At 41.3% G+C, this 18790-nt stretch overlaps 1 protein-coding gene across 1 annotated transcript in view; it reads right to left on the bottom strand.

Moving 5' to 3' along the window:
* LOC111147321 (cAMP responsive element binding protein 5) overlaps positions 1-18790 on the bottom strand; it is a 351699-nt gene that overhangs the window by 70884 nt on the left and 262025 nt on the right. The window lies entirely within an intron of this gene.

Below are 18790 nucleotides of genomic sequence, written 5' to 3'. Positions count from 1 at the left end.
TGAATCTCCTTAGAGACCAACTTCTTAAGGAAGTTTTACAATGACACTTTTAATAGTCAGATGGAAGGGTCAGAGATAGCTTTTATTTTCCCTTCAGAATAGGAAATATTTAGTAAGGCTCTACAAATTCACATTAAGGCACTGAGCTAGCAAGGAGCCGAACTTCCTAAAGGAGCACTCATGCAGGCTCTCAGAAGACGTATGTGTTCTAAGGTAAAGGGAAGAGCCACAGGGTCCTGTGAGCATGAAAATGGAAGCCTGAAAGCGTTGGACTGAGCTGTCCTCTCCAGCCTCTTAGAAAACAGCAGCCTTCGTTGCCCCATCAATCATGTCACTTCCGAAGAAAACCATCATCATTTTTCAGTGGTCAGATTAATGGCTGCAGGGGTAAGAGGGAAACTTCTCTCGCGTCTAGATGGTTCTGAGCCAACGCTAGAGCCGCGGCGTGCTCTGGCAGTAGGCACACATATGCTCTGGGCCAGGGAGCTCTGCGTTGCCACAGCAGGAACAGGTTTCTCAAGTTCACAGCAGAGGCAACAGCCATAGGCAGTGGTAAGGGTACATCTGTTCCTTCTCAGCTCTCAGAATACAGCTGGGCACTCCAGGGAGGATCACGGCACTAATGCAATATGGACGACCGAAGCCGATTCTGAGCCTGAGCGTAGACTCGTGCCATAGGGCACTGACCCACTTCCCAAATTCCATGCTTTCTTCTAGACCACTGAGCACATTGTTGAGAATACAGCCAAAGAAGAGCAAGTACCCCATCGGTTATGGATGTAGATATAAGGCACATGAACCCTCAAACCTATTCCATGGCTGTCGCTAACAACAAGGGAGGGACTTGGGACCCAGGCTGCTTCCCTCTACCCATTCACTGTCACACTTTCAGCCATCTCTGAAACACTAGTTAATGCTTCTTAAATACTAGGTGTTTGCCAGAACTTGGTTGAAAGAGCTGTGTGGATGACACATGGACAGCTTTTGCCTTCCTCCGGAGAAGTGTGGGGACTAGAGCGAGGCAGGAGAGATGCCAAGGCAAAGGTTTAAGGGGATACTCATTCTCAGTGTCACGCCAATATGTTGGAGCAGGGTCATGGCACAGCACTGACCGGGAGTGCTTTTTTACATCGCACCCTGGGTGCCTCTCTGATCTCTCTTGTCCTAGCCCTGCTTTTAAGCTTTAGCAATGGGCTAGTCTGCAGGCTATGTTTATCAAGGGAGAGCTCTTTATTGAAAAGGCCAAAACAGTGCTGTTAAACTGTACTATTCCCACAGACCTTCCACTGGAATTCGAGATCTGATTTTGCAAAGGTGAATCATGGGGTCTTGGATAGGTTTTGTTTAAGATTTAAGTAATCTTCAGATTACTTCTGGAAACTGTTATGGGCTGAATTTGTGTCCCTCCTCTGCTCCCCAATTCATACACTGAAGTCCTAACCTATAGTACTTCTGAATGTAACCATATTTGGAGTTAGGACCTTTAAAGAGGTAATTACGGAAATCCTATGGGTGGGCTCTAATCCAATATGGCCAGTGTCCTTATAAGAAGAGGGGATTAAGACACAGATATACAAAGGAAGACCATGTGAAGAGACAAGGAGAAGGTGGCGATCACAAAGGTGAATGACCTGGTACAGAACCTACCCCTCAGAGGAACCAACCCTGCTGATACCTTGATCTTGAATTTCTTGTCCTCAGAATTGTGAGATGGTAAATTTCTGTTGTTTGAGCCACCCAGTCTGTGGTGCTTTGTTATGGCAGCTCTAACAAACCAAAACAGAAGCAAGTTAGTTTCCTAAGTGTTCTAACGTCCACTTCTCTGTTTTTTCTTTTTTCAAAAACATCCTTGATTACTATGGACAACTAGCCAGTGTACCTTAGGGTCTATTTTGTCATCCAAAACTCAACTCTCCTATAGCGAATGCCAAGCAAGAAATAGCAATAGTCTGTGAGACGGGCTGAAAATTTCCCGAGTATATCATTATAGGTGAATGAAGTTTGCAGGGGTAGTAACTCATGTTTTAGGAATCAGATATACTTTTTAGGTGGGCAAAAATATTAGAGAATGGTAGTGCCATTGATGATGAGGAGGAGATTAAGTGCTCATTCTCTAAGAAGTAAACACATAGAATTGCTTCAATTAGCCCAGTCTTCATAGGGGAGAGATTTAACCTTTCTCTAGGTCATCTCCATCACTCTGGTCTTTGGTTTCAATGCTAAAAAGGATCAATCAATGAATCAATTGCTCAGATACAAAAAGTCACAATTTTTAATCGAATGTGAGACCAACACACAGCAGCTATTTTTAAGAGCTATGAAAATGTCACTATCTAAGTTGGTGGGAGATGCGGGCCTTTGCTAACGATGAATCCTGGGGACACTGATTTCCGTGGTCACATGATCATCATTCTCTTGGTTTCTAAATCTAGTAATGGTGTGGAATAGCTACCACTGAGCTCGCAGTCATAAAGAAGACACAGTTCAAAACACACTTAATTCCAGAGGCATCGTGCTGTCATTTTAAAGAAGTAATACAACTTGATGAATAAAGGTTCACTCTACAAAAGGCTGTACCAGGGATAATTTCAGGGATAGGCTCCCCTCAGAGAGAAACATGCCTTCTTTCCTTCTTACTGAAGCCCAGTGGCCGCCTCCACAGCAAATAACAAGGGCTGTCCTTGGCGGGGTGGGAGGGGAGTCCTGTCCCATACTACTCCATTCTTTTCTCAACACATGGAGACAGGCTCTTTCAGATATATTACAGAATAAAAGGCTTTTGTGGGCAGCCCTGGGAAAGTAACAATCTCTGACATTTCTCGTGAGGAAAACTGTGTTTTGAGTTCTGAATGACTGACTTTTAAACACACTTTGGGAACACCACTCCTGTGTGAGAGTCAGGCCAGCCTTTAACAGAATTATTTGCAGAAGATCCACCTTGGAATTCCAAAGGCAGCACTGAAAACCTTTTGAAATCTGCTCAACCCCATAGCACTTTTGGTAACTCAACAACCTACAGCCAAACAGAAATCAGTTAATTTAAGAAGTGTGGAGAAAGCCCACTATGTACCCAAGTAATATGTTCATAATGTCTTCTTGGTCTTGAGATGCTCAAAGCATAAAATCCACTTAGAATGTTGTCCTTCTGAATTTCTTTTTCCTGCATAAATATCAAACTACATTTAAATAAGGCTCAGAAATTATATATCAAATGATAATGGAAAAAAAATTTCTCCTTTTCTCCCAAACCATTCATGCTATCTTTCCAATCATCTTTCTGTTTTCTTTTTTTTTTTAAGATTTTATTTATTTATTTGACAGAGATCACAAGTAGGCAGAGAGGCAGGCAGAGAGAGGGGAAGGGAAGCAGGCTTCCTGCTGAGCAGAGAGCCCAATGATGCGATGCGGTGCTCTATCCCAGGACCCTGAGATCATGACCTGAGCCGAAGGCAGAGGCTTTAACCCACTGAACCACCCAGATACTCCATCTTTCTGTTTTTCTAAAGCATTAGACCTTCTGGAAGGGTTTTCTACTGGCAAAGGATGAAGAAGAGAGCTTGGATTACTCCCCATTTTAAAGGAGATTCTAAATAGTCATCTGCAAAACTGGTTTTCCCTTTTTTTCACCCACCATTTTACACAATTTCTAAAGACCTCATCTCAACCTGAGTCTCAGCACACATCAGAATAGTTTTTTTATTAAGAAGATCTTTCTCTGTCACCCTCTCGAATCCTTCTCTTCCTGGATGGCTGGAAGATTTCCTTCACACAGTCCTATGACTGGCGTTTCCCAAACAACAAAGTACATCATAATCCTAGAAATGGAAAGACAAGTGGCTTTTGTGATAAGCAAGACCTCAATTGCACTTTGTAGATGCTTCCAGCAGAGGAAAAATAACAAACACGAAAGGGAAGTGGTCATTGTCTGTAACTCCAAGGAATAAATGGCCAAGGATGAGTCTCATGAGATCTGATTGTACAATTCAGAGACTTGAATTTATATATGTACACAAGCATTTACTGATATTTTCATTGGCTCTGCCTAAGTCCTCTGCCCCATAATACGCCTACAACTGCTTCCAAGCTCTCTCACCTATTCGCACATAAAAGCTGCTTTTTATAGAAGTCTCTAGTTTCCAGCCTACATACTGGCCAGTAATTTGCATAATCCTTAATACCCACTCCCCCCACACACAGCCCCGATCCTTTTTTCAACCACCTAATGCAAACAAGATCTGGCTCAAGCTTCCCTAAACTAATCCATGCTAACACCATTTAGAAGGGAGACTATTCCGTGTAAGTTGGCACAGCCATTTTAAATAGGCTCCCCATTGTATAAACGGCAGTCTTAGTAGAAAGACATTAATGAATATGCCAGTGGGGAGAGCCCTCAGCTTCTCAGTTGCTTGCTGGACCCTAACGCTGGAGTAACTGTGTGAAACTTGAATGTTTTTTTAACCAGGTAGGAATTTAACTCCACCTTTCATCCTAAGAGCTCTTCAAGACCCAAATTAAAAGCAACAAATTCGTGAAGGTTTGGAGACGGGCCTACCCCTCCAATTGTCCTTCCTTACACCCAATAATCAATGAGTCTCTCCTCAGAACTCAAGATAAAGTTTTTCAGTATGGTTCCTTCCTTGCCCATTTATATGTAAGTTATTTAGAGGCTAGCACTTGGTCTATGCCTCTTTGCAAAGACCACAGCTATAGCATAATAAATGTTTCTTGCATCAATACAAACATCCATATATAAATTTTTTTAAAAAATGTTTTTTAATAGATAATTTTTAAATGCCATTTCTTCCCCAGCATCTCCAGGTTTGAGATCATTCTGTTTATTCTCCCTGGAAAATTCTTCCCCTCCCATCAGTCCAATCTGCTCAGACCAGGGCCTTAAGTAGAAATTTCTACGATGATGGAAATGTTCCTTATCTGTGTAGTACAACATGGTAGCCACTGGCTAAATGTGGCTATTGAACACTCAAAATGTGGCTATTGCAAGTCAGAACTGTATTTTAAGTTTTATTTTATTTTGATAAACTTAAATGTAAATGGTCACATGTGGGTGGTGGCTACTTTACTGGAGAGTGCAGGAGTTTCCTCCATCTGAGAAATCTTCCCTGCGGGTCCTTTTGGAAGCCTCACAACCATCACCCTGCAGGCAAATTAGGCACATGCTTTGTATGCGTCTTTATCATAGCATTTATCACAATATCCTCAGTTGCCTATTTATTTATCTCAGTCTTGCTTTGGACTATAAGTTCCTAAAGCCTTGAGTTATGTCTCATTCAGTTTGATCCCCCCCAAATCAAGTACAATATTGGCATTTTGGAGGTGCTCAATTTTGAATAAAGGGATGAACAGATGAATGGAATGCTCAGCGGACTGAGCTTTATATGTAATAAATCTACAAAACAGATCTCTTGGAACTAAGTGAGCTGGGAACTAAGAGATTAATGGTGGTGATGTGGCAAATTATCTTTGTCTGAGGAACATGCTCGGCTTTTTAGCTTATCTTTCCTTACAAACACAGGCGCTGTCTTTGCATAACTGGAACTTAGGAACAACCCTCTTGTAGAGCCCCCCGGTCATTAAGCCATGACTCTGCCCAGACTTGCTCTTTAAGAAAATTCCCAGGAGATAAAGTTCACTGCAATGATGGAGTGAGATAAACATGCTTTTGCTGTGATCCCATGTTCTCACATACCCCATACTGGCTTGCAGAACAGCTGGACTCATTCATCAGATTTGAAAATAATCAGGTCTTCACACTCTGTTATCACGGGTATGGTTGTTCCAAAGGGTATGCTGGCAAAGAGCCTTCTTAACCATGTCCTAGAGACTCAACTACCTTCACCCAAGGGACTGAGGGACTCTTTCTCTCCTTCACTAGCACTTCTTCTAAATGCACTCACAGAGCATAAGGGATGCTCTCATTCAAACCAATAATGACTCTAGGTGTTTTGGAAAAAATTAAATGCCAGAAGTTGGCATGGCACTGCTCATGTCATTTTAGGGTACCCAGCTGAGTCTCATGGCTAGACGTATTCTAAATATTTGTATAATTTAAAGTAATTTGTACAGACATAGTAAAAGTCTATTTTAGGCAATGGAATTTAATATATATTTCTTGGTGAGCCTTTGGTCTTTTGTGTAATTTCAGCTCTGATACTTTAATGTTATAAAATGTTTTCATATTCATGTGTTTGTGAGCTAACAAACCATAAAATAATAGCATGTGTTTGAAATACAAAAATATGCCACACTGAACTCTGTTTCCTAAAAATAATTTTTTAACTATTTTCAAATAGTTTTTAAAGTTATCTTCATTTTTACATGTTTCAATTAGTTGGTGAATTCGAAGCAACAGCTATATAACTCCCATGGGTTTCTACATCCAAGTATCTATAAAGAACACAGTAATTTAGTGCATTAATCAAAACTAGGAGTTAAATTCTAGAACTGAGTTTACCACAACTTTGCCGAATGAACAAAGGTAAGGTACTTAATCTCTCTTAGTTTCAGTTTACTATGAGACTATGGACTTTGTACAAGTATGTTTTAAACATCATGAATTAAACCAATAAAAGAAAAAGAAGTAACCTTAGAAGGAGGAAAAAAAAAGAGGGAAAAAATAGAGGGAGCGAGTGAGAATACTATGTACCAGTTACTGTGCCCAATGATCACCCTGTATTACCTCATTTAATCCTCAAAACAACTCTCTAAGAGAGGCCCTCCCATTATCCTCCATTTTACAGATGAGTAAATGAAGAACAAAAAGGTCAGGCAACTAGGTCATGCAGCCAGGATTTCAAGCCAGACAGTCTTATTCTTGGGTCTTTGCTCGTAACCAATGCTTCATTCTGCTACTCAGAGAAAGAAAAAAAATTAAGAGCCACCTTATTCTTAATTCCCTTTGAGAGCTGTGGCTCCATGGAGAGACTAGCATGATAGTCTATATGAAAGGTGTGAAAATGTTCTGCAGATCTTAAAATATGAGCTAGAAGCCATTATTCACATTATTACTAATGACCAAGACTTGATCTTTTCCAGTTTAACGTTCAAGGTTTCAAATATGAAAAAACAACCCTCAGATGCCGTAACTGACAGTAATTTGAACTTCTGCCGGGACCCAGATTTGTCCTGCATTTGCTACAGTTCTGGGTGGGGAGAAAACAGTCAGTCTGGCCCTCCATTCAGGGTCAGGATTACAATTTGGTTTTGTTCTCTGCTTGTCGCCCTGGGTGCAGGAAATGATGGGCCACAAGCGGGGGTTTGGAGAGTCACAACAAAGCCAGGCAAAACTGCTCAGGAATGTCAGAGGCCTACCGTTTAAGAAAAAAAAAAAAAAAGAGGCCTAGTGTGTAGTTGATGGTAATGATAAACATTTGTCAATTGATTCTCACTGCGTGCTTCCACCCCTGCTAGAATCTAGTCGCCACTTTGTTTTTAGGTTGCCAAAGCATGGAAGGGTCAGACCCCAAAGCTAGGTTTAAGTCCTTGGTCTGTCATTTGTTGGTTGAGTGATCTTGGGCAGTTCACTTGCCTTTAAAAACAGGGGTACGATTTTTATAGGACAGGTGTGAGAATTAAGTCAGATAATACATAGAAAGGCCAAATGGAAGTGCTTGACACAGCGCCTTGCTAAGTCTTCACTCTGTGGAAATCACATATTAATCACACAAATTAATATGGCCTGTGATCAGAACTCAATGTATGTTTGATATTATATAATTATTCATATTTGTTCATTCGACACAGGGATATTCTGTGCCAACTATGGGCTAGGTATTCAGAGCCCTCCCTTTGGGGAGCCTAGGCACTAGTGAGGAGGTCACAGTCTGGTTACCAGAAGACTCACTCAACCTTAAAATAATACTCCATTAATATCATCCCATGGGACTTACAGCTCTTTCATATTCTCTGTTTAACTTTCTTGCTTGAGAATGGAATCAGCCACAATTAACCATCCAGTCATGATGATAAAGTTTAATCAATATAAATCCATCCTCTTACATAGTGACTGGTGAAATAAAATGGTCAGGGGTTGATTTCTCATAAATGGGATAAGAGCAGGAGCCATATAATCCTACCTCAGGTAATTGTGAAAGACACAAACATATCTTTAGTTTATTTAAGGTACTCAGGTATATATTTAAATAGACAAAGGCTTGGCTAGATAAACAGAAAATGTGGAAGAGCCACATTTATATTCCTAGGAAAGCCAATATTAAGCTGAATACTACAAAACCCAGAAAACTTAAGGAAGATTTTTAAAAACCCTCAAAACTGTGCTTCCAAGCAAAAGAGTTGTGTAAACAAACGAAACAACCTCCTCCCCCCAAAAAACTACTGGCTATATTTTAAAGTATGTATTTTAAGGTCTTAGAAACAAATGTATAATGAGTGAAATAAGGTAGGAAAGCCAGCTAATTAATAAGGATTTGAAAAATGCAGTAGAGGGAGGAAAACCTGCTCTATCCTTTTCCCCCTGGATTCTAATATTAGTCCTAATTAAGGAAAATTGCTGTAAAGTACAGAAGTGTATCAAAGATGAAAATCAACTAGCCAACAAATATTGAAAAAGACATGCAACATGATCCATACTGTAAAAAATACAAACGAAAACTGGCAAAGATTTTGTTAAAAGATGATAATGCTTGAGGTGCCTGGGTGACTCAGTCGGTTAAGCGTCTGACTCTTGATTTTGGCTCAGGTCACGATCTCAGGGTCCTGAGACTGAGCCCTGTGTTGGGCTCCATGGTCGTGGGAGTCTGCTTTGATTCTCTCTTTCCCTCTCCCTCTGCCCCTCCTAACCCCCCTCCCCAGCACATTCTTCGTCTCTTTCTCTCTCTCTAAAGTAAATAAAGAAATCTTTAAAAAAAAATGATAATGCTGAACACTTCTGAAAATGCTCTGAGATATCCTCTTGTATTAAAGATAGGAATGAAAATAAGTGTAAATTTTAAGAAATTTGGCTATATATATATATTATATATATATATGTATATATATAAATGTTTAATTCTCTTTGACCTCATATTCCTAATTCTGGGAATCTATGGTTTTTAAAATTTATTTTTATAATCAAAGGGTTTTTCTAGTTGAGAAATTCTAAATATCCAGAAATAGAAATAAGGTAACAGTTAAAATTTTTATGTGACACCTGTAAGATAAATATACAATTATTAAAATGTTTTCAAAACACACTTGATATGGGAAAATGCTTATAATATGTGAAATTTTTAAAAAACAGGATAAAAAGTATATATTCAGTATGAACCTAATTTTTGATATATTATATATATGAACAGGGAAACAAGAATATTTTCATTTTAATGTATCTCTAAAAGTTTGCCATTATCTATTAATTTTTGACCAAAAGTACACTGGAATTCATGAATTAATTAATTTATTCATTAAAATATTTTATTTATTTATTTGTCAGAGAGAGAGAGAGAGAGAAAGCACAAGCAAGGGGAAAAGGCAGGCAGAGTGAGAAGCAGGCTCCCCACTAAGCAAGGAGCCTGATATGGGGCTCCACCCTAGGACTCTGGGATCATGACCTGAGCTGAAGGCAAATGCTTAACTGACTGAGCCACCCAAGCATCCCTGAAATTCATGAATTTATGTATTAAAAAAGTACTAAAGTCTTGGGCCTACATCAAGGGGATTTCAATACTTAACTATCAAAACACCTTAATATAAAGCCATCTAACTGTCAGAAGGGGCCACACTGGGCCTCGAGGGCTTATGCAGGGCTTCCCTGCAGAGCTGCACTTGGCTGTGGCTGGCAGAGTCCCAGGTACCAACCAATGCAGGGATTTGGGGAGTTGTGGGAAGGATTCTCACCTGCTCAGATATCTCTCTCCCACCCACTTTTCAAAGGTCCTGAAATTCTATCACTGTGAATCAATCATCTAAGTTAAGTCCTACCTTATTCCTGGAACTTAAGGGGAAAAAAAAAATCCATAGTGTGGGGTGGGGGTGATGTATTAATTCACAGTAACATCCCCATCTAAATTAGCTGATCAGATTTTCCCTTGTTCATTCTAGCAACAAACATTTCCTGGGCACCTAGAACATTCAGGAGAGATGCCAACCTGGGGACAAGGAGCTGAATCAATTTGGCCTCTGAGCTCTAAGGGATCATAGGTTGGTCGTGAGGCCAGAACGCAGACAATGACACATAATAAAGCTCCCCAAGGAAGAGATAAATAAGGTACAAATGGAGTCCACCCTTGAGTGCAGAAGGCATGCAGAAGAATTGCACCCAACCTGAAGAAGCTGAGAAGACTTCACAGGAAAGATACATTTGAGCCGAGTCTTGGGGGGGCGGGGAGGAGGAGTGAAGTTTGCAGAGGTGAAGGAAATAAGATAGGAGAGGCAAGGCAGCCAGAGAGAGCCAGAAGCCTCCAGGAAGGTGCCAGCCTCCTGGGAGGGGCTCTCAGAGAGTGACCCTGGTGTGCAGAGCTGAGTCAGGCAGGACAGGCTAGAAGGGACACAGGTCCAGACTGAGCCCTCGAGTACCATGGAAACACAGGCGCGTTCCCATGCAAAGTGCCAAAAGGGAGAAGGATGTTCCAGGAAAGGGCGCAAGTGAAACACGTGCCAGCTCTGAAATTCTAGCCCAGTATGCTCCTGTTCCCTCTTCCACTTCAGATCCTGGCTGTCTACTGGAATCACGTTACGCCTTGCCTCTCTGGTTGCGCTTTTAATCTCTACAATCCAAGGCCACAGTTGGATGAAAATCTTGTCCTCCTTAAACACGTCTTCTGTTCTGGTGACTATGAATACCATTTCAACACACAAATACTTGCTGTTTGGTTTTATTGTGTGGGACTTAACTATTCTGAGAAGCTAGTGATTCATCTTATTTCTACCAAGGCAAACACAACGGTCAAATAGTACACCAGTACATTGTACGGCCAGCTTTTCAAACTAACATGGGAGAAAAAAGACAATTTTAAAAGGATACAAGGAGGGAAAATGTACTTTTTGTTAGTTTTTTACTAGAAGATTAAATTCTTCCTTTTATTTTTTAAGAAAAGAAATATCCTAAAACTTTAGGAAAACATTACTTCTTCCATCCATTCCCGTGTCCCATCTCCCGTCACCTTCAAAGCACAAATTTTCTGACAGATTTTCTGTACTTGCCACATAAAATGCCAAGTCAAGGCAGAGCCATCAGCCCAAAGTGCAAAGCAAACTTTCGTTATTAGTCGTGCTGGCAAAAATCTTGGAAAGATACACAAATTCCAAGAAAAGACCAAAATATATCTCTGCAAAGCAGAACTTCCCTGTAACAAGATTTGTAAGATTTCCTCACCACCCCCCCACCCCCCGGCCCCGGGCTATTCTAACCGAAACTGAACTTATTTGTACAATGTTCCAAAGCAGACAGGGACACACGCACACGCACACGTACACAGATACACAAAGAAGACGTGCCTGAAAACTGTCTGAGAGGGGGTGTTCCAAACCGGACCATGTGCGGTGTCCGTGGCCAGATGCATCTGACTTCAGGCTTGGGAACATGAAACAAACACAAAAACAAGACCCGGCAATGCGCGTGCTGGGCTGGATGACAGAGGCGGTGAGCAAATATTGGGATTGTGTTTCACCTATTGCCATGGTTACCAAAACAGGGTGGATACGAACAGAAAGAAATCAAACTGGGAAGACAATGCATCCCACGAGAATGTCTGAATGTGTGCTCGAGGAGTTTGCTGGGGAGGGTAGTGGGGGAGCCCAGAGAAGGGATTCGATGGAAAGGGGCGTTTCAATACCCCTTTGTGTTGTGTGAGAAGCCAGCTCAGTCAACTCTCTGCACCGGCACAATACAGACCTCCGAAGGCCCGTGGAAGATCCACAGCCCAAGGAACCCACAGAGGAGATGTGGGATGTTTAGTTTTGCTTGGTGGCAGACGAGATCGGGGCAGTTTGTCCTCAGCACGAAGAGATGAAATACTGGGTGTGTATGCACACTCTGGGTGATGAATAAGAATAGCTTAGTGGTATCCAAGAGGGAGACCACCAGAAGAGACTCTTAACTACAGGAAACAAACTGAGGGCTGCTGAAGGGGTGGTGGGTGGGGCAATGGGGTAACTGGGTGGTGGACAGTGGGGAGGGCACGTGATAGAATGAGCATTGGGTGTTATATGCGACTGATGAATCACTAAATTATCCCACTGAAACTAATAATACACTATATGTTAACTAATTTGAATTAAAAAAAAAAAAAAGAATTGCTTAGTAGTATTCTGTCAAGACCCGCCCCTTCCTCCCCCCACCCAGTCTCAAGAAGAATTGTAGAGAATTGGGCCCGTTCTTTTGAGCAGTCTGATGGTTAGCTTCAGTTCCCAGTTGACATGATATAAAAGGGAAAAGCTGATTGACCCTCTTCTCCTGGGTACTTTGCCTCGCTAACCAAACTGTAGAAAACACTTCAGGAAACACTCCCCTTAGAAAGTTTGCTATCACAGCAGCTAGCCCATGGCTTTCCTTGTCAACTCCTGACTGACACAGGAGAGTGAAGTTCCATAAAGTTGAAAATCCAGAAACTGAATTTTAATTCCTTTTCTTTCTGCTAATTAGCTAATGTGACCTGGGAAAAGCTACTAACTTGAACTTTAGGCCTTTTTTCCTCAAAGGGAAAGGATTTTGCTGAAATTATCTCCAAGCTCCTTTCCTTCTTTGGAATTTGGTGATTCAGAGGCAATCAATAATCTCTCAAATTCCTATTTTCAAAACAAATATAATCAAATGCATAATCCTATGTATTTGAGGTTCTGATCAGCACATGAAATGTCATTCTGTAGGAATTTATTGTGTTCTACAGAAATATAAACAAGTGGTTGCCAGCTCTTATCAAGGATCTGATCATTGAATCATTTAGATGTTACCCCCAAAACGGCAGAATATATTCCTAAAATTTACATTTCCTGTAGTTTAAATGAGCAAAGTGGCAATGGACAGAAAGGAGTTGGGACTTCTTTTGCTGTTAGAGAACTACTGCTGCTTTTAACTCTTTAATAACCATAAGTAAGCTCACCTTCAGCATTTGTCCTGGCCAGAGAGAAATATGGATCAACCTTCTCTCCTGGGTTTAGCCGATGAGAACTAGAGGGTCTAATAGGCGTAAGCGAAGAGGTAGCTGGGTCTGAGCTATTCGTCTGAGCCTCATCTTCCTTTTACCGCTGAGGTTTGTTTTTGTAAGAACTTGCTTCTACTCAGGACAGGTTACCACAGGGACACCTGGGATGGCATGATGAAGTAGAAACAGGACAAAACCCACAAGAAGACTCGGGTGCAGGGCCTGGTGATGCCACCAAACAATGCTGGAAAAGCCACTTAACTTTTCTGTGTCTATGAAATGAGGATAGTACTATTTCCCTGTTGACCTTACAGGGTTGCTGCAAGGCTCTGATGATACCCAAATATAGAAAGCTTTGCAATTTGCAAAGGGCTCTATTAATGGAAACCCATAGGGTGATCATCGCTCCCGCTGGCAAATCATGACGGTTTAGAGCTAAGACCAAGAGCCCAGTGCCTGGGTTCCCATCCCTGCACATTTTACCAGCTTGTATGTTCTTCCCTAAGTTACCTAACTTCTCAGTTTATTCATCTGTAAAATGAGAGTAAGAATAGTATTCTCCCTCATGAGACTAATATGAGGATTAAATGAGAAAACATAAGATGCTTAACTCAGCTTCAGCTATATATACTAGCGCTTAGTTAATGTTAACAGTTACTATTTTCTACCAGGGTGTTTTAAGATAGCAAAGTGCCTTTAACAGGAGACCCACTGTTCATATTAGTGAGGGCATAGATTTTTGTTGCTGTTTTTGTTGTCATGGAATTGTACATAATTCCTGCTCATCTGGGTATGGGACAGTGGTTTTTTATAGCAGTGAGGGAGGAGGATTCTAAAAAAAAGTGGCCGCCTTGGCTCAGGCCATCCTCATGTTTTGATCACTGGTTAGAGGGACACATGGCTGTTAGCATGATTCAAAAGTTAATGAGAGTTTCTTTAAAGTCAACAGTATTTCCTGCCTCACCACAAAGCTTCTGAGAAGCAGACAGCTCATTCGTTCACTTTTTTTTTTTAATTTTATTTTTTTTTATTCCTGGACTTTTAGGAAGTGAAACTGGGGATGATTAAAGCAAATAGGCAAATCGCAGAGCGGCATTTCTTAGGAGAGTCAGGGAGATGTTACCTGGAGACTGTCTTTTCATGTGTATAAACTTTCCAGGCAACTCCATATGGAGCCAGGCTCCTCTGTGATTTATCTGTTGGACAGTGGGTGGCCAAGGGGCACCATAGGCAAACAGTTATCCAGCTCGGATAATTAGGGAGGGGAAAGGCAAACACAAACACACCCAGGTTGACATTCAAAACAAAGTGGAGATTGAACCACAGATTGCGCATTATACCACCCTAGTTCTTGTCTGCCTATCTGCCAGCAGAAAACCAGGGGCCAAGAAAAGAAGCACTGTTAATAATTTATCAGTACAGCTGATGAAAAAGGCACCATGCTGGGTAGAAACCTGACAGTCTGAACTAGGGGCCCAGCTGTGTTGAGATGATGGCTTGATTTCCCTAAGTTTTTACTTGCCTTTGGTGCCCTCACTTATGAAAGAAGGAATTTGGACAAGGTCTTCACTAAGTACCTTCTACCTCTAAAAGCCTTTGACTCTCTATTTTGTTTGTTTGTTTGTTTGTTTCATTCACTCATTAATGCACATATTTATGGACCTATTCAATAAATTGTAAACCTCACTATAAATGAGTTATTGACAAGTCGACAATTGAAATACAGCACAGTTAGCCTATCACGATGGAAGAAATAGCACTTAGTATTGATCCTTCTCAATTCCTGGGAGGTCAGTGTTATTCCACCTTCTGTGTTCTAAGTAACAAATATATTGCTTTTCTTTCAAGGAAAAAAAAAAACATGCCAGAAGTTGTTTCTAGATATCCTTCAAAGATATCAGATGTAGTCAAATACTCTTTCTTTTTTTTTTTTTTAAGATTTCATTTATTTATTTGACAGAGAGAGAGAGAGATCACAAGTAGGCAGAGAGGCAGGCAGAGTGAGAGAAGAGGAAGCAGGCTCCTCGCTGAGCAGAGAGCCCAACGCGGGGCTTGATCCCAGGACCCCAAGATCACGACCTGAGCCGAAGGCAGAGGCTTTAACCCACTGAGCCACCCAGGCGCCCCTCAAATACTCTTTCTTAGTTGATTACTTAGCTTAGCATTTCTCTATTTTATCTTCTCCTTCGGAGACCCACCCTTGCCCCTTACCCACTCCATCCCACCCCCACTCCCACTGCTACTGTTTGGTTCCTTCTCCTTATTTTAATTCAACTCAACTCAACTGATCAAATTCAGTTCTCAATCATGGGGCCTCTCTTAGCACAAGGAACCTTCATGATGCAAGGGTTAACTTCAGGGTGCTCCAGATCAATCCAGTAAGGAGGCCCCGGACATTCGGTACTATCAACCGCCCCTCGGCTTTTCCAGGTTATCTGAAGGTCTAAACCCTAAACAGGAGGTCCTTGCCATCCTTATCTCCCATTTTGTTGTCAGTATAAATGAACCCCGAAGATTTTAGTATAATCTACTGGTTGCCGTTACCAGGAAGCTGTAGATATTTTTATCTAAAGGGTCAATATTGTGATGAAAAAGCTTTGTCGGTGGAGTCTGAGATGTTAGTTAGCCTTCGCTAGTGATGCATCATTGGGCCAGTATTTTTAAACCTCTTGGAGCTTCAGTTGTCTTAACTATAAAATGGGGACAACAGCCCTGTCATGGCACTGTCCTGAGGGCAAAATCAGGTCTCAGGTATATGTACTTTCTTGGTATCAACATTCCCTCGGCTTCCCTAAGTTTGTCTAGACTGAAGGTTGTGTATCCAGTGACCTTCCTTTCTAGCAGACCCCACTTTCATGGAAGATACCCACTGATCTCAGGAATCTAGGAGGAAAAACTCATTGTTTCGGGTGGTTAGAAGTAGCTAAAGCTCTCACAGTTCTGAGTCTCCTCTGACCTCCAAGACAAAATCCAATATGCATATATTCACTTGTATAACATGAAGCCATAGGTTTGTAGCCTTAATTCTTCAGAAAAAGAATCCATGAGTCTCAATTAGAATCTGCCGGGATCATGACAGTACCAGCGTGGATAGCTGTGACTTTAGTCTACTGAAGTCTACTGCCTGATGTCCACATACATTAAATCAAAAAAGAGCACGGTGCTGCTTGATTTGGGTTTCCCAGATTATTACACTGTACAGCTTACTGGGGACAGTTATTTTACTCTCTTCCACCATAGAAATGACCAATTTGTGGCAAGAAAGATGGATGCATCCTACTGAGCAATCACTATTCGGACAGCTTCTAACAAAGCTGTAGAGTTAAAGCAGTCCTGCCTTAAGCTTTTGTCCACCTCCAGGACCTCCAAGTTTCACCAGAGATGCAGGATGATGGCTTTTGTCAGTGGTCAATAGAGAGTGTGAAACAGACACTCTGACACCAACGCCCCCAGGAGAATAGATCTGCAGTGTTGTGGTGTGGGCGACACCCTCCCTGGCCGCTCTCTGGTTTCTTGTGTGCTCCGAGAACACAGCCCGCAGAGTGCATTCATCACAATAGCCCATGTGTGACCTTTAGAAAAGTCCTTGAAAACAGTGAAACAGGAGTCTTAGTTGAAATCTGGAATCCATTCCAGTCTTACACAGGAAGAAAATTAGGCATAGAACAACAAAGCCCATAGTTCAGAGAAACCTGGGGAGGCTCTGGCTGACATTAAAATCATGGAAGATTTTTTTTTTTTCTCCATTACTTTGTGTTTCGTAAAAGCTTTTCATCTGAGCAGCCCGAAGGGGCTGGAAAATACTGTCGGTTAGTATAAGGGAATAACTGGCTTCCAGTGAATAAAGCAAGCAGAATGAGAATAGAAATGCTGAGTAATGTATTAAAAGCCAATTACTAAACACTTTTCCAGGCTACTAAGTAAATGCTATTTCTCCAAAATGTGAATGGCCAATACCATCATTTTCCCCCTTGGAATAACGGACTGGCAATAATGGTGTCAGGGTTGGGAGCCCAGGACAGAGACAACAACTATGCTCCCTAAGCCTTAACTCCAAGATAGAGTTCATTAAGCCGGACATCATGGATCTGGAAAGATACATCCATCCACCCAGAGCGTGAATCAGCAGAATTGTGTGTTTGCTCAGTAAATTTAACTGGGCAAACATCTGTGGGGAAACACGATTTTATAGGTACAGACCAATTTCCTTTTGTCTCCCGCTGATATTAGTCACAATAAGTGGCCATGTGATGTGTTTTTCTTTCATACGTATAAATAATTATAAACCTGTACTCCCTTTGGAAGCATTCTCTTTCTTTGCCCGTGTGAAGAGAGGGGTAGGACATTTCCGAGTCAAGCGGTTGCAGATAATCCAGTGAAAATCAACTGGCAGGGAAATTTGGTTTGGAACTATGTGTAAGAATCCACCTAAGGTTTGTCTGGGAGGTCCCTCAAAAGGGATACAGACCCCGGACCAAACAAGATGATTCAGAAATAATCCAGCTGGGGGAGCGGCATTGGATGCTCAGACCCAGAACACTTATTCATACACATGAATAACTTAATTTTGTTTTTTTCTTAAGTACCTTCACAGTTCATTTTTTATTTTCCTTTAAAAAAAAAAAGAAGTAAATGGCATTACTCTGGTCTCTAAAACAGATGCCAGTTTGAACTTCACTCTGCCAGCAAGTATTTGGTTTGGCTCTGCAGGGCTTGAGTTGAAAAAATATTTGCCAATTCCAAAAAGATTTAACGAGCTTTGCTGAAGATGCCGGTGCCATCTGGCATGTCACAGGGACTGTGGCATAGCAAAGAGAACTCTCTTAACCACAGATTTTATTTGCCCGAGGTAGCCAACACTGGGGATTCGGGCGCTTCCTTGAATCAAGGAGCTGAAAGACAAATGAGTAAGATTTCCAAGAGAAAGTGACAAAAGCAGGCATCCAAAAAACTTGCTGCCTTTGAAAATGAAGTCACCTGGTTTTGGTGGCTGATTTTCAGAACTGTCAATAACATCCTCATACCAGCCACCAGACACGGTCCCCAGCACTGTCAGTCAGGAAACCAAATAAATCTCCGACTTGTAGCAAAGCTACCCTGATCCAATATTAGATCTAAAAACTTTGATACAGTATATTTTGTTGCCATCTGAGACCTTACTAATTGTGACGCCAGAATTTAACTATATGAAAACTGAACAACCCTCTTCAAGTAACTCTCCTAAATACAGCCAGCAAATTTACTTTATATTGCAAAGATGGACATGCATTGCTTTTATTAATACTTGATAGAACATAATGCATAAATCTTTCACTGTGATTGGAAAGACTGACCTTCCTGCACATAAATCTCAAATGTTAAAAGTCACCGAAAGTTGTCGCCTGAAATCATGTATTTCAGTAAGAGGTGCAATTACCCTGTGCAAAAACAAGGCTGTGATCCTTTGAATTAGTGTCACGTCTGACAACTATAACAAAAAATTAAAAATATTTCTGTGCTAGTGTGTCCTTAAAAATCACATGTCTGTTTTCACGGATATGGGGACAGGAAGAGTGATGGTGAAACTGTGACCACCTTGAAGAAGAGACACTCTGGATTGTTTTTGTTAATTTCACATTATGAGAAAACATGCACCTACTTGAGTGTATCCTACCTTAACTCCTATGGATCTCCCCAAACCCCTACATGTCCCT

Source organism: Enhydra lutris, unplaced genomic scaffold, assembly GCF_002288905.1.
Source record: "Enhydra lutris kenyoni isolate GAN:26980312 unplaced genomic scaffold, ASM228890v2 scaffoldscaffold16, whole genome shotgun sequence".
Taxonomy (NCBI): Eukaryota; Metazoa; Chordata; class Mammalia; order Carnivora; family Mustelidae; genus Enhydra; species Enhydra lutris.
The sequence above is the reverse complement of the archived record's forward strand: the minus strand, read 5'-3'. Positions and strand labels throughout refer to the sequence as shown.